This window comes from Lissotriton vulgaris, chromosome 1_1 (assembly GCF_964263255.1).
Source record: "Lissotriton vulgaris chromosome 1_1, aLisVul1.2, whole genome shotgun sequence".
Classification (NCBI taxonomy): domain Eukaryota; kingdom Metazoa; phylum Chordata; class Amphibia; order Caudata; family Salamandridae; genus Lissotriton; species Lissotriton vulgaris.
In genome coordinates, this window is record NC_141685.1 from 35392962 (window position 1) to 35407316 (window position 14355).

Below are 14355 nucleotides of genomic sequence, written 5' to 3' on the forward strand. Positions count from 1 at the left end.
CTCTGCTCCAAACCACGGTGTGTTTGCTCAAGGCAAAGTTGGTATATTTATACCTGAAAGGTGCCGGGTTTGACGTAAGGTTGGACATAAGACGTCACTAAGAACTAACAGTTCTTTCTGGACTCCAGGAGTTCTTGTACAAATCAAAACAAGAGCAGGGGGATTTCCCGGACTGCTGGAGGCTTGGTTTGTTTAAAGAACGTGTTGTACTTTCTAGGAGTCTATGGGAGTAGCCTTGCCGTATTTGGACTGCATTGGCTATTACTAAATATGGATATGAATCCTATGCCTTTATAAGGATATTATTTATTATAACCATATAAGGGCATAAATCGGGAATATAGAATTAGGGTCCTAGATAGAAACACAACACCAGTTCATCATCCGACAGAGGCCGGTCCAATTGCTCTCGCATATCATCTGAGACGGTCTTAGGCGGGAGATCATCAATAAATTTCACAATAACCTCCACCCGAGACATTCTTTGGGAGAATACAGGTCCTCAAAGTACGCCGCAAAGCTCCTGGCAATAGCAGAGGGCTCTAGAATTGGCTCCCCCGCCGGGTCCAAGACCCGTGGTAGGGGCTGGGCATGAAAAGTACCCTGGCACAGACGGTGAAGCATTTTGCTTGACTTATCCCCCCATTGATAGACCCTACTGCGTGTTGCCAGCCAAGCCTGACGAGCCTCGTCCAGTAGTAGTGCCACGTACTGCTGCTGAGCCAACACCAATTGCCTCCTAGCCGGACCCCCATCCGCCTCCCTACCCCTACGCTCCAGTGCTTCAATATCCACCTCCGATGCACCAGGTCCTTCTGCCACGCCCTCCCCGCCACCATACACCAAGATATATCCACCCCGCAAAGTGAGTTTCATTGCTTCCTAAAGCACCACCGCCGACTCAACTGACTCTACATTCGCAACCAGGTGATTATCTATCTCCTTGGCCTGGTGTTCCCTATATTCTTCTTTCTGCAGCTGCCACCCCGACATGCGCCATCTAAGAGGCTGCCGCCCCGGGCCAATCCGAATCGTAAGTGCAACGGGCGGGTGATCAGACAGGGTCCTGGGCATAATACTTGCCGACCTCACTCTGTGTACCCGCCCACTGGGGACAAATATGTAATCGAGTCTCGAAAAAGAGTTGTGGAAAAGTAAGTGTACTCCCTGCCAGGACCATGTATGTGTCTCAATACATCTATCCAGTCTAATCCCGTAGCCTGTAGCTTGGTAGGGGATCCCCACACGCCGGCCAACCCTTCACTCCTCCATCTATCCCAATCCCGGTCCATTACATCATTCTAATCTCCCCCACAACAGAGAATACATCCGGCAAGTCCCCTCATATTGTTAGTAGCCTTTCCAGCAGGGACCACTGTAGTGGCGGCGGTGCGTATACGCTACCCAGGGTCAAGACCTCTCTCCCAATTCAGCCCTGTACGAAGACATATCGTCCCTGCGTGTCAGACCAAAGTCTTTCGTGTTCATATGGGACCCTACGATGAATCAATACTGCCACACCACGCGAGCCTCCCGTGAACCCCGAGTGAAACACCTGCAGATATCCATATCGTTGGAGGCATAAGGCTTTGGTGCCCAATAGGTGTGTTTCCTGAAGAAGGAGCACTTAGGCCCCAGCCCACTTGGCGTACTGAAGAAGGGTCCCTCGCTTCACCTTGTCCAGTGCCCCCCTGACATTCCAACTGACCACACACAGGGATCCCGGGGTCATCCGCCGTTCAGCCTATGTACCAGGCATGTCAACAGGCAAACATTCTCACAACATCTGCACGTGTTCCCCAAGGTACAGCAAGAGTTCCAAGTAGCCGGTGTGAATGAGCAATCAAACATGTAAAACAAACCCCCCCCCCAACATCACCCCCACCCCACACCCCATACCTCCCAAACAGGGGCCCCTTCTCGCCCACCACTACGTGACCGGGTACCCAGCCCAATGCATGTGCCTATTCGGACGTCGAGATACATTCACCAGAATTTCAGTCCCTGTAGAACCAGTTAATCAGTCCGCTGAAGCGTCTCTCCGACGACTGGACCTTGATCTCCTGTTGCCCTGCTGTTGGCCCCATGGGCCCCTTCGAGCCACCTCACTTGACGAAGAGTCCAAGTCCAGGCCAGGCGGGGTATGAACCGACACCCTCACAGTTTCATCTGTCAATGTAAAAACTTCTTCCGGCGAGTCAAAGAACAAAGTGCGAGACCTATACACCACTCTCAGGCGGGCTGGATATAACAGCACATACTGGATCTTCAGGTCTCGGAGGAGAGCCTTGGCCTCTAAAAAGGACTGTCGCTGCTGCTGCACCAGGTGCATGTAGTCTGGGAAGATGAGGATCTTTGCATTGTCGCACATGACAGATTCCTTAGCTCTGGCCTGCTTCAGGATAGTATCACGGTCCATAGAGTTCAAGAAATTGGCGTGATTGGCCGCGGAGGTGTCCCTTGAAGGGGCTTCTGCATTAGGGCCTTATGAGCACGCTCCACTACAAAAGCAGCTGGAGCGGGCATCAGGGGGGAGCCAGCCCTCCAGGTACTGTGTTAGGAAACGCTCCACGCGATCTCCCTCTCATCCCTCTGGAAATCACACAAAGCGAAGATTATTGCGTCGAGCCCTCCCTTCGGCATCCTCAGAACGCAGCCCCAGCCCCTTCTGAATCTTCTCCATAGCCGCCACCTTCTTTTTGAGGGTCATGACGTCATCTTCCACCGCTGACCTCAGTACCTGCAATGCGGTCGACTGCTTTGCGCAAATTTTGCCACAGCAGCATGACGACGGAACCCACAGCCCAGATCTTTGCATCCAACATATCCCTAGACTGAGTGATGGCTACCATCAGTGCCGCATTGTCCGGTATCTGGCCCTGCGATTCTGCAGCCCCTGTCGCTGCCCCTGCTCCGGTGAATTTATCTATGGTGCCCTGCTTGGTACGGCCTTCACCACGTTTGTCCTGTGTCATTGTCCCAGCGGAAGTACCACCACCAAGCCCTCAGGGGCGACTGTCGAACGGGTTGTGTGCAAGTACAGCCCAATATCCAGGACTCCGAGCCCAGTGTAAGATCTGTCTCTCCAAGCCCCACAGTAGGTGGCAACCGCCTCGAGGATAGCCCCAATGACCGCCAATGCACCCCTGCCATCACCCCCAAGGGCCCTGCTCCCTCACTCCATGGCCCGACCCGACCACCGACGTGCGCCACGGACCCTGGTCCCTCCCGGGCACAGCCAATGTCTCTGACGCCAGAGAGGCTAAGCGCACCAATGTCCAGGGGAGGAAGCCTGAGCTGGGCCACCTTTCATTTCTTTGGGGGCTGCGCCGTGCTGCACCGTGATTTGACCCTAGCTCCCTCGTCGCACCGCCAGCACCTGGTAGTTACCCCTCCACCAGCAGCCCAGGGCGAAAGACTGGGTTTCCAACGTCTCGGAGGGCCCTGCCCCTCCCTTCACTGTATCGCTGCTGCCGCCGCGGCCCGACTCAGCTGCCAAACCCCCGAATGCCCCCAGGGCAGGCCAGAAGATTGTGTAGAGGGGAATGGGGGAGGAATGAAAGCACCCACTAACAACCCCCGTCCGCCGCCGCACCCAACGGCTCGCGCACCCCCTCACTGCTGCTCTGAACCACACAAGATGGCCGCTCCCGCTCCGGAGCCTCTTATCCTGGTCTCCGCAGCCAGGCTGCCACCTGAATAGACATTTTTTCCGCCGTCCACAACCTCCACACAGGACTCCACATCTGCCTAGATTCCTGGAGGGGTGGGGAGCAAGCCGCGGGTCTCCTCCGCGGGTTTACTGGCTCCGCCCCCGGCGGCTCCCCCACCACCACACCGTCCTCTGACCCTCTGCTTCCAGCCCGGCTAACAAATCGAGGCCCCGGCACTCTCCAAGCCGATCCAGACTGGGCCGCCTCAGAATGCGGGACTGCAGTCGCCGCCACACCCTCGGACCCCAGGCTCGCGTCGGAGAACCCGGCTGATGCGGTATGGGTCTCCAGCACAGGGGCACACCTCCAGGGATGTCCGAAGGTAGGATATTTTCCAAGGATATTAGCTGGCTGGTCAGAGCTCTAGCAAGCTGCGACCGCCATCTTCGACAGTTAGGCCACGCCCCCGTGGGAATATTTTTAATTCACTTTTGTCAAAATTTTCCTTATTCCTTACTGTGGATCTCAAACTCTGCAAGCACTCATTTAGTTACATATATAGGGCGAGGACAAGGCACCCTATTTGATTTTATTGCTTTTTTCAAGGTATTTTAAACCTCATTCTTTGATTTTTAACATTCATAAAATTTGTTACAGTGATCAGTACCCTATATCGTTAGAGTGAACTATGAAATCTTATGAACAAATTACCATAGTTAGATCAGGTCCATTTTCTTATATTAAAAATAAGGTGATGGTCTCGGAAGTGGTCCACCATAAATCGTAACTTGATTCCATCTCAAATTATAACTACTAATTGGACCCAAGTATTAGATTGCCTGGAAGACACCATAAACCCTCCAGCTATGGTGATATCATTTGAGTCAATAAAAGAGACAATAAATGTTATATTGACCAAAAAAATAAAGTTTAGTACACAGAGCAACAAGAGGTGGTTTGATAGTGACTGCACTTTTTCTCATAATAAACAAATTAAGGCATTGAAATCAACACCCCGAAATACATCCGAGGTAAAGCAGTCTCGCCTTGAATATAAGCAGGCGATAGAAAAACGCAAGCTAGAGATCTGACATGAGGCTTGGGATCAACACTATGTAGCCTGTCAAAGCAGGGACTCTAAACTCTCCTGGCAAACCGTCAACCAGGAATATTTTAATGGGAACGATAACAGAAAGATTGACACGGCAATTATGCCTGAGACCTAGGTCAATCATTTTTCAAATCTTTATAAAATTGGTAGTGATCTAGACTTTTCTAGTAATTTTAACTACGTGGCCTCAACCTTGGTACCTCCAACATTAGATGAAGTGGACAGGGCCTTAACACAGACTGTGAGGAATAAGGCCTCAGGCCCTGACGGTATCCCAGCGGATTTGTTTTTAGCTAACTCTCCCTTGTGGCTTCCACTGCTCACAAATATTTTGAGTTCTTACGTGGTTCTAGGTCCCCCTGATTCTTGGGGATCGGTGATAATAGTTCCCATCTTTAAAAAGGGTGACAGGGTGGATCCAAAATGCTACCGTCCAATATCCCTAATTGACTGTACCTGTAAAATCATGGGTAGAGTTATTTTAGGAAGGCTGGAGGACTGGGTATTGGAAACCGGAAAATGTTCTGACATTCAATATGGCTTTAGGACAGGCTTGGGTACAGTTGAACAGTTGCTGAACCTGCACCTAGTCATAGGTAAATACACCTTAGCCAAGCCTGGACCTCTTTATTTAGGGTCCGCCTTTGATTGGGTGCAGAGAGGGAGGCTCTGGGAGAAGATGTTGCAAATGTGCATTGAACCGGCCATTGTGCACTTCCTAGCAGCAATGCATCGGGATGTCACGGGGAGGGTACGTATGGAGCAGATGGGGAACTTTCAGCTCCAATTGAGAAGAACCGCGGGGTAAGACAGGGCTGCGTGTTTGCTCCATTTCTATTCTGTATGTATATGAACGACCTAGAGAGCCACATTAAAACTGGGAATGTGGATGTTCCCCAGATAGGTGGCAGGTTGTTACCAGCGTTATTATATGCAGAGGCTTTATATTAGTTTTAATAATTTTATGGATGACCTTGGCCTGAAGACAAATGTAGCTAAATCTCACATCATAGTGGTGGAAAAATCCCCTGCAATGTTAAAGACATGTTTTATAAATAGGGCTCCCAGTTTTATGGTATTTTTTTTTCACATTTCCGTCTGTATTTATCCATATTTATTTTTTGGTCATTTTACCTGTATTTATCCACATTTATTTTTGACACAAGAAAAAAAACCCGCTAAAGCTAGTATTTTTCGACATGTATTTAAGTTGACATGCACACTTGCGCTAGGTTGTTATAGCTGTTTTTTTTAAATTGGAGCCTATGCTAAGTGCACTTTACTTATTGTAAATAACAATGCCTTTTATTTCTGTTTTAAAAACTAAAACAAAAATAAAAGGCTTTGTTATTTGCAATGTCAACAGCTCAAACTAGCGTAAATGTGAGACCTATTGCATTGCAAATGCTTGTTTTTATTACATTGTAACTGGTGCTGATGTAAAGCATGCCAATACCTTCGGGTCGAGTTCGCGCTTTATAAAATTGAAAATAAAAATAAACCACTTCTGACAGATATCATTACTGATAGAAAGGTACGCGTGAAAACTAAAGTTACACTCACTTTAATTGAGATATGCACTCCTTTTGAGAAACACACACTATCATCATTTAAGAGAGCACTAGCCTCAACGTGCAATGATGGAACACCATGTTTTGGCACCTACTGGCTCACTATTGGAACGCCACATTTAGTATCAAATACTAAATAAGGTGCATTAATAAGAGTTTAGACCCGAGTCCGGAGGGAGAGTCCCGATTTTTTTAGTTCAAAAAGCCCTTTATTTTGATTGTCTCCCGCCTGATATTGCCTCAATTTTAATTTTTCTAAATCCCACACTTTCATCTTCTATTTATATTGTTTGCATGTACGCAGGAATTCTGGGCACAGCTGTAACAGACACTCTGAAGTTCAGTGCACAGAAGCAGCGCTGTTCTTGCTGCTTGTGGAAAGAGCAGGAAATAGACTGTGTTGGTAATTGCTTTGCTGCCATCAGGTTTAGCTGGAGGTGTGGGGTTTTCCATTGTGGGCAGGCGCTTGCATATGAAAGGAGGCAGTGCAGGGCTAAGGATGGGCATAGGCTGCTTGAACTGCTCCATCAATTATCTTGTGAACTACCGCTGTGAGTGTCTCTGCAGACACAGCGCTGCCAGTTCCCCCGTATCTGGAGCAGTTTCAGGGCAGCAGTTCCCATTTCTTTTGGCCGTCCCTGTGCACCTCTGACTCGGATTTTACAGAGGAGCACAGAGGCAGAAGGAGCATTTGCTTTGTGCATTTTCCCGTTTTTATATATAAATACAGACAAAAAACAAACGTTTTCCAGCTGTATTTACATGTAAAAATCAGTTTAAACGGAAAACCGGGAGCCTTATTTTTAAATAATGAGAAATTGCTTTATGTGCCCACTTTCTCTTATCTGGGAATTCTCTTTGAATCATAAAATACCTTGTCCCATCAGTTAGAGGCAAGGATTAGGGGTTTTAATCAAAGCTTGGAGGCAATTTTCTGGTTTACAAAAAAACTAGGCTCTCGACCCATTAAGGTAATGACTGAAATCTATAAAGCACATATGTGTTCTAACACCCTGTATGGTGCTGGAGTTTGGGGCTTTTGCAATGTTGAAAGCCTGCAGGGAGCTGAGAATTTGTTTTTGAAGCGCTTGCTGAGGGTTCCTAAATCCACCACTGCTACTATTTGTCATAGCGAGCTCGGGGTGATTCCCCTGTCCTTTCGTATACACTTGGCTCCTTTGTAATTGAGGCATAACATTTGGGTGAAGGAAGCAGCAGTTTTAAATCGCGCTATTATTACAGACTGTTCAAAATTGGAATGGATGAGCAAAATCCTATGGATCTTTTATGTTAAGGCACAACTGGAGTCTCTGGGATTGTTGGATTGTTCTGAGAAACCCGGAAACATTGCCAAAACATCAAGGACAAAGCTGAAAAGGGACTTTTTAGCTCACTTATAATTGATTGAGAGACATACAGGAAACAATGAAAAAAAGGATTGTTGACCACTCACTTCTAGTCTGTTCTCCAGGCATGAAGTTGTATTTATCCCTTCACCTTAGCCATGCCAAATTGTATTATCTTATCAGGCTCAGGGTTGGAATATCTCCTCTGTTGGTCTCATATCCCTGAAATGTATATTCTGATGCCGAATCGGATTTATGCCCCTGCGACTCGGAATCAGCTTAGAGCACATTGCACTTTATGTTTTTTTTGTAAACTGTATACTAATGAAAGACGCACTTTTTTAAAACTATTGTTAAAATTCTTAGATATTAGAAAATGTCGGGCCGCCCTGTGTCATCTTCAGCTTTTAAAAGATGAATTCACTTGCCTAATGGTTTATAAATATATCTCTTCCGCAGTTCGGACACGAAATATTGTTGGAAAATTACTTTTTATCTTATTTATTTTCCCCACAGTGATTATTGTTGAAACTCAATTATGAATTGAGTTGCTGATGCGTGTTACGTTTGTAGTTGTTTCCTTGTTTACGGCATTTACATTGGATCCTTGTATTGTTTTTTTATTATGAAATTATGTATTCTTTTATGGCTGGTTATACAGCCGAATAAAGATTTTATGAATGAATGGACATGGAGCAGTAAATTTATCAACATGAAATGCAAGTGGTTGTGACAGTGGGCTAAGGGAAGGTGTCTCATTGAAACCTATCGATGTACTGGTTAAGCCGGACAGGGGAGCCCTTGGAATCAATTGTTTAAACAGTGCACTACAAGTAGCTCCTGTGTCGACCAGAAACCGGTCAGTAGAACCCAAACCATGTGCTGTAACATAGGGACCCTTCTGATCTACTGGAACTTCAACTGATTCCTTACCGCAGCCTAGGCTATCCTATGCGTAAGCAGATTCTTTCAAATCATATGATATATAATCAGACATATGATAGTGGTTCCGTCTATCAAAAGTATTGAAAGCAGTCTGATTATGCGCAACAGTGTCAAACCTGCCGCGGTCATCCATGCCTCCTCTATACCCTGAATACCCCAGATGACTTCTTGCTTGCCCCCGTCCAAGCAGATACTGCTGAGCATGCAATGCTTGACAATCAACAGGCCAATGTCCAATCTTCCTACAATACGCACACTGATCAGAAGACAGAGTTGGTCGAGCATAAGTGGGCAAGCTCGGACAATAAGACGCACGTCCGCCTCTGCCACCACCTCTATAGGGCGGGCCATACGCCTGAGCTAGCATAACCTTTGTTTTGAACTGCTTAGTCTTCTTATCCTCATGGCCTTAGCTTCCAATTCCTGTGGCTCATAATACTGAGCCATAGTCAAAAGAGAGACTGGGGAAGACGTAGTCCATGAACTTTCGCTGGCCTTCAGGCTACTAGCTATTCCTGGCAACATGTTTGGGACAAATTTATCAACAAACAGATGCCTGCCCGTGTCTTCTGTCAATGACTGGCCACTAAAGTTGTGGAATGCCTCCTCAAAACATGTAAAGAAGTCAGTGACGGATTCATCTGCTTTTTGCTTACAGGATGCTAACATAGTCCATTCTATCTTTTTCCCTGGAATAAGAGTTTTCAATGTAACTACTATAGCCTTTGGAAGATCTAAAATCACTTGTTGCGGTTTCTGTGCGGGTTCCCTTTCGGAATCGATCCTCTCTAATTCCTTCCAAACATACCCAAAAGTTACATGATCATCGATTTTACGAATAGATCTCCACATATCAGGGGGATGAATAAGCCCAAAAAACATATCAATATCAGACAAAGTCATTGTACAAGAACTAATAGCTCCCTCAACTTCTTCATAAAAGACGGCCGGATTTTTCCGTGGGTCAGGCAAAGCAGCTTTAAGAGCCATGACATCTGCTCTACTCCTGGGAGCATAAACCAGATTATAAATAAAATAACCCTTCGCATCAGTGGAATCCTTCTTATCATCTGATCCCGTACTCTTAGGCAGGACATACAAGGGTGTGGCTTCCCGCATAGGTTTCCCATGAACCACAATATTCTTATCTGTCCCTGAAGCATCATCTTGCGGCACGGAGGTCTGAACTGTTTGCTTGGATATATGACGGTACAACGCGTACCGTTACCACGCTACTTTTACCACACAAGTCGTTACAACGACTTGCGTGGAGGGGCGCTGGATAGTAAATTATTTAATTTACTATTCCAACTCCAGTCCCCGTGGACTCTAGGGAAAGGAGTTGGATAGTAAATTAAATAATTTACTAGCCTGGAGCGCCCCCCAGCGCATTTCGTTGTAACGACCTGCGTGGTAAAAGTAGCGTGCTAACGGTACCGCGTTGTAAAAAATGTGTGGTAACCGTTGCACACCGTTTGCTCAGCTGCAGCAGCTGCCTTTTTCTCCTCTCGCAAACGGAGTGGATCAGCTCGTAGTTTAACCACGCGTCTAATCAGGTCAGCCACCTGGAAAGGGAGAAAAAGACCATCACGCATTTATTTACAATCGTTTGCTATATCAAGAGGCTCTAACTCTGTCTAATTATTTCTAAACCGTGCAATTACTTCTTTGGTAAACGTTTCGACAAAATATAACAGTTCCCTATCCTGCCATTGTTGTACATCGGCTAAAAGATCTGTAGCAGAAATGTTGTCACAAGCTGCTTTGCGAGCAGCTGATCTAAGAGCGGCTGCACGATCAGCCGGTAGAATTGAGCGAGTCGGACGCTGAGCATCGGTTCCTAACTGATCCTGATCTATAGGACAAATATCATCAACAGAATCAATAGTAGTAGCAGAGGGAAAAGTGTATGGAGGCGGGGAGCGATCTAACAAAATGGAATCGTCCTGTAGTTTATTGAGTAGATGGTGAAGGGGGAGGCGGACAGGGTATTGGCGCTCCCTATCCTCTCTCTCTTTTATTTCCTTCATTTCTTTATTCTTTAGTTCCAACGCTTTTGCGTGGATATTATTGCGTTGCTCTTTTTCTAATAAAGCTTGCTCTTTTCTCACTTGTTCACGTGCTTCTTACTCTCACATTCGTACACAATCAAATATATCCTGTCTACTTTTACGTTTAAACATCCATTGCTCCACATACTGAATCTTTTTAAGATCAAAGGACCCATTTATAGGCCACCCTTACTAGTATATTTATTCCATAATGTGCTGTACATTTTAGAAGAAATACCATTTTAATATACATGTCTCTATTTGGTGTCCCCTCCAGGGGAACCGGCTGATTCCGTTCAAGTTCCATACTGGTACCTTCAAGAAAGCAACACATTCCACAAAGTGTGCTAAGAAAAGGCATGCCAAAAATATTGCAGCATATGCAATATTATATGCAAAGTAGCACTTAAGTTACGGTGTGCAGTTCAAATTTTATAAAAAAGTAGAGAAAAATCTCCTCATTACCTGTCTATATAAATTGCAATTCATATATATCCAAATTCCAAATATTGGCCAATTTCCATACAATTCCAAAACCAAAAAGCATCGCAACAAACAACCTTACCAAGCAAAAGTCTCCAGATTCGAAGTGCCAAGGTCTGAATCGACAAAATGGTCTCTGCAAGGCGAACACCAGAAGGAATCTCAGTCGAGGACCAGTACCGCCTGGAGGGTCAGATAAGGAAGGGAGGAAAAACGCTGTGGGTGCCAAGTGACCGGGCAGTGATCGTCTGTAGCGAGATTCCAGTCCTCCGTTCCGACCACTCCTTTGGGCATCCGAGTCACCGATGAGCCCCACTTGGTTGGACACCAATTTATAGAAGTAGACCTCAGCAAGGCCTAAGGATTCGCCCTACTCTGAAAACAAGTCCTCAGATCAATAAATAGATGTTGGCACAGAAGCTGAAATATCAAGAAAACTATTTATTAAACCTCATGAGGTGGAACTACATTCACACAACACCCTTCGGCAGTGTATGAAGTAGCACAAGGAGTAGAAGAACCATGGGCATTTTATACCCACACAAGGGCTCAAAAGAAGGAGGTACAAGCACATATAGGAAGTTACATACAGAGATGGTCATACAGAGAATGCACAGTCAAAAAAGAAGGAAGAGCCAACAGTTGCTGACTTTAGCAAAGACATCCTGACAGTAACAAACCTAAACAGGTGCATGGGCAGCTACAGACTCTTCTGAGCATGTGCAAAGTAACAGAGGGTAAATATAGTCAGTTCTTGATCACAGCACAAGGGCAAACAACAGTGAAGAAGGAAAGAGCCATGGTGAGCACATGGTCAACAAGATGGCTGCTGGAAACAAGATGGCTTCATCTAAATGCTAACAGTGATCTCTGAAAAATTTCCAGACAGCACCGTGTCCACATCAGGGTGAGGCTGGGATCGACACCGGTTGGGGGCACAACCGGTGTCAGGGGTGTCACCACTAGAAAACGTGCCGGGGAAGGTACTGTGAGGTGACCGGCACGATCCAGAACCAGGCCTGGATTCTTGGGAACCCTTTGGAGCTGGTGCCGGAGCAGCTGATATCGAAGGCCTATGACCCCCAGCTGAGTCTGTGGGGTCCGAAGGAACGCCTGTGGAGGCTGGCTGCCCAAAGATGCTGTGCAGTGCTTCATTAAATTGACGAAGCTGGGCAGGGAGTGCGGAGCTGTCCAAGAGGGCTCTGAGGAAGGAGCCAGAGAGCGGGGATGCTCTGGGTCGCGCATCGCGTTAGCCGACGGACGGGGAGAAGGCAAAGAGCAACAATGCTTCTTCGACTTCTTTTTGTGCTTCGACTTACCGGAGGAGTGCGAAGACTTCGAAGAGGAATGATGATGCATCTGTGACTGGTCCCACGACCTTCCTCTCGATGGGGCCCTCGAGTGGCGCAGAGCGGACTGCCGGGCATCCACAAGCTTTCGGGACCGCTGCCACAAAGACTTCAGGTTTATGCCCGGGCAGTCATAGCACGACTTCGGATCGTGGTCGCGCTCCAGGCACCAAAGGCACACAAGGTGCGGATCGATGACCAACATCAACTTGTGACAGGAGTCACAGGGCTTGAAGCTAGTCCGACAATGGGACAGCCCTCTTGCTATCAGAAGTCGAATACTAAAAAAAAGAGGTTGTCAAAAGTCGAAAAAGGGTTTAGTCAAAAACTGAGTAAGGGGCACGCTCTTTCCGATCTAGACACCGCGACGTCATCATGGCGACCACGATGACGGACATGGAGTCGAACAACGCCACCTACCGACGTGCAGGGGTACTGCTAAGAAAACATTTCTCCACATCCAGTCTGAAGCCTGGAGGTTATTCTAAGGTAAGGAATCTATAAATAATAGTCTCTTTCAGATACAAGCATCCTGGGACCGGTTTTGGGGTAACACGACTCTTCAGCCAGGCTAACTTGAATCCCAGGATGCTTGTTTCTGGTCCAGTTGAGACCTGGCTTGGCAGTTCGGTCTCGGATCTGCCGATTTCCAGACTCTGCACAAGCGAAGGTTTTTATTCTCTGTCTGAATGGGTTCTTGTAGGTCTTGTGACTCTGTGCACAACTACACATAGGTTGAGGTAGCATGCGTGGATTGTCTGTGCAAGTACTGAAGTTGCATGCACTTTGAAAAATCCAAACCTGCTGGGTTGGTCAACACCTCTATCCATGGGTTCTCTTCCCAGTTATGCCGACCTCACACCGTGTTTTAGTAAGAACCTCCACGGCGGGAAACAGGGGTGGAATTGTGTGGTATGCGGTGGATTTGTGTTTTGGAATTATGTGGCATAGTGTGCCTGTGGAATTATGTGAACAGTAATTATGTGATATTGAGTGTGCTAGAATTATGTGGAGTGGGATTTGGGTTATGGAGTGTAATAATGTGGAATGGTATTTGGTGTTGTGGAGTGCCATGTAGTGGAGTTTAATCAGGTGGTGTGCTGTGAAGTTTGTGATATGATGTGGAAATCTGTGGTGTGGTTTGGATGTATGTGGTGTGTTGTGTAATTGTGTTGAGTAGAATTATGTAGTCTGATGTTGAATTATGTGGTGGGGCTTGGAAATGTGTGAAACTAACAAAAGCGCTGTTTTAGGCGAGACTTAACAACGTAGATCAATTAAATGGACAAGAACGTGCTGAACAGCACAAAACAACATGCAGTACAGTAGTTTACTACACTGACCAAATACTTAATGCTTAAAGTGCAAACAAATGAAGAGATAAACGCATTCACGCAACTCATGAGGAGCGAGCCATGGCTTAAAGATTGACAATGAACTTTCACTGGAGTTTTGACGTTTCTTTTACAAACACATAACTGGGAGTAACCTACATGTAGTTTGACATACAATAACGTGATCAATATTCAACCAAGATGTATATGCTTCAGGTATATCACAAGTACATGCAGTGGGCGAAGTTGCAGCGCACTGCAGAGGGAAGGTAAAGTGGAGCATCTTATACTGGATTCTCTCAAACACAAGGCATTGCATCATCACTTCATTCCTTTAGAATCAAACACAAGGCATTGCATCATCACTTCATTCCTTTATAATCAAACACAAGGCATTGCATCATCACTTCATTCCTTTAGAATCAAACACAAGGCATTGCATCATCGCTTCATTCCTTTAGAATCAAACACGAGGCATTGCATCATCACTTCGAATCAAACACAAGGCATTG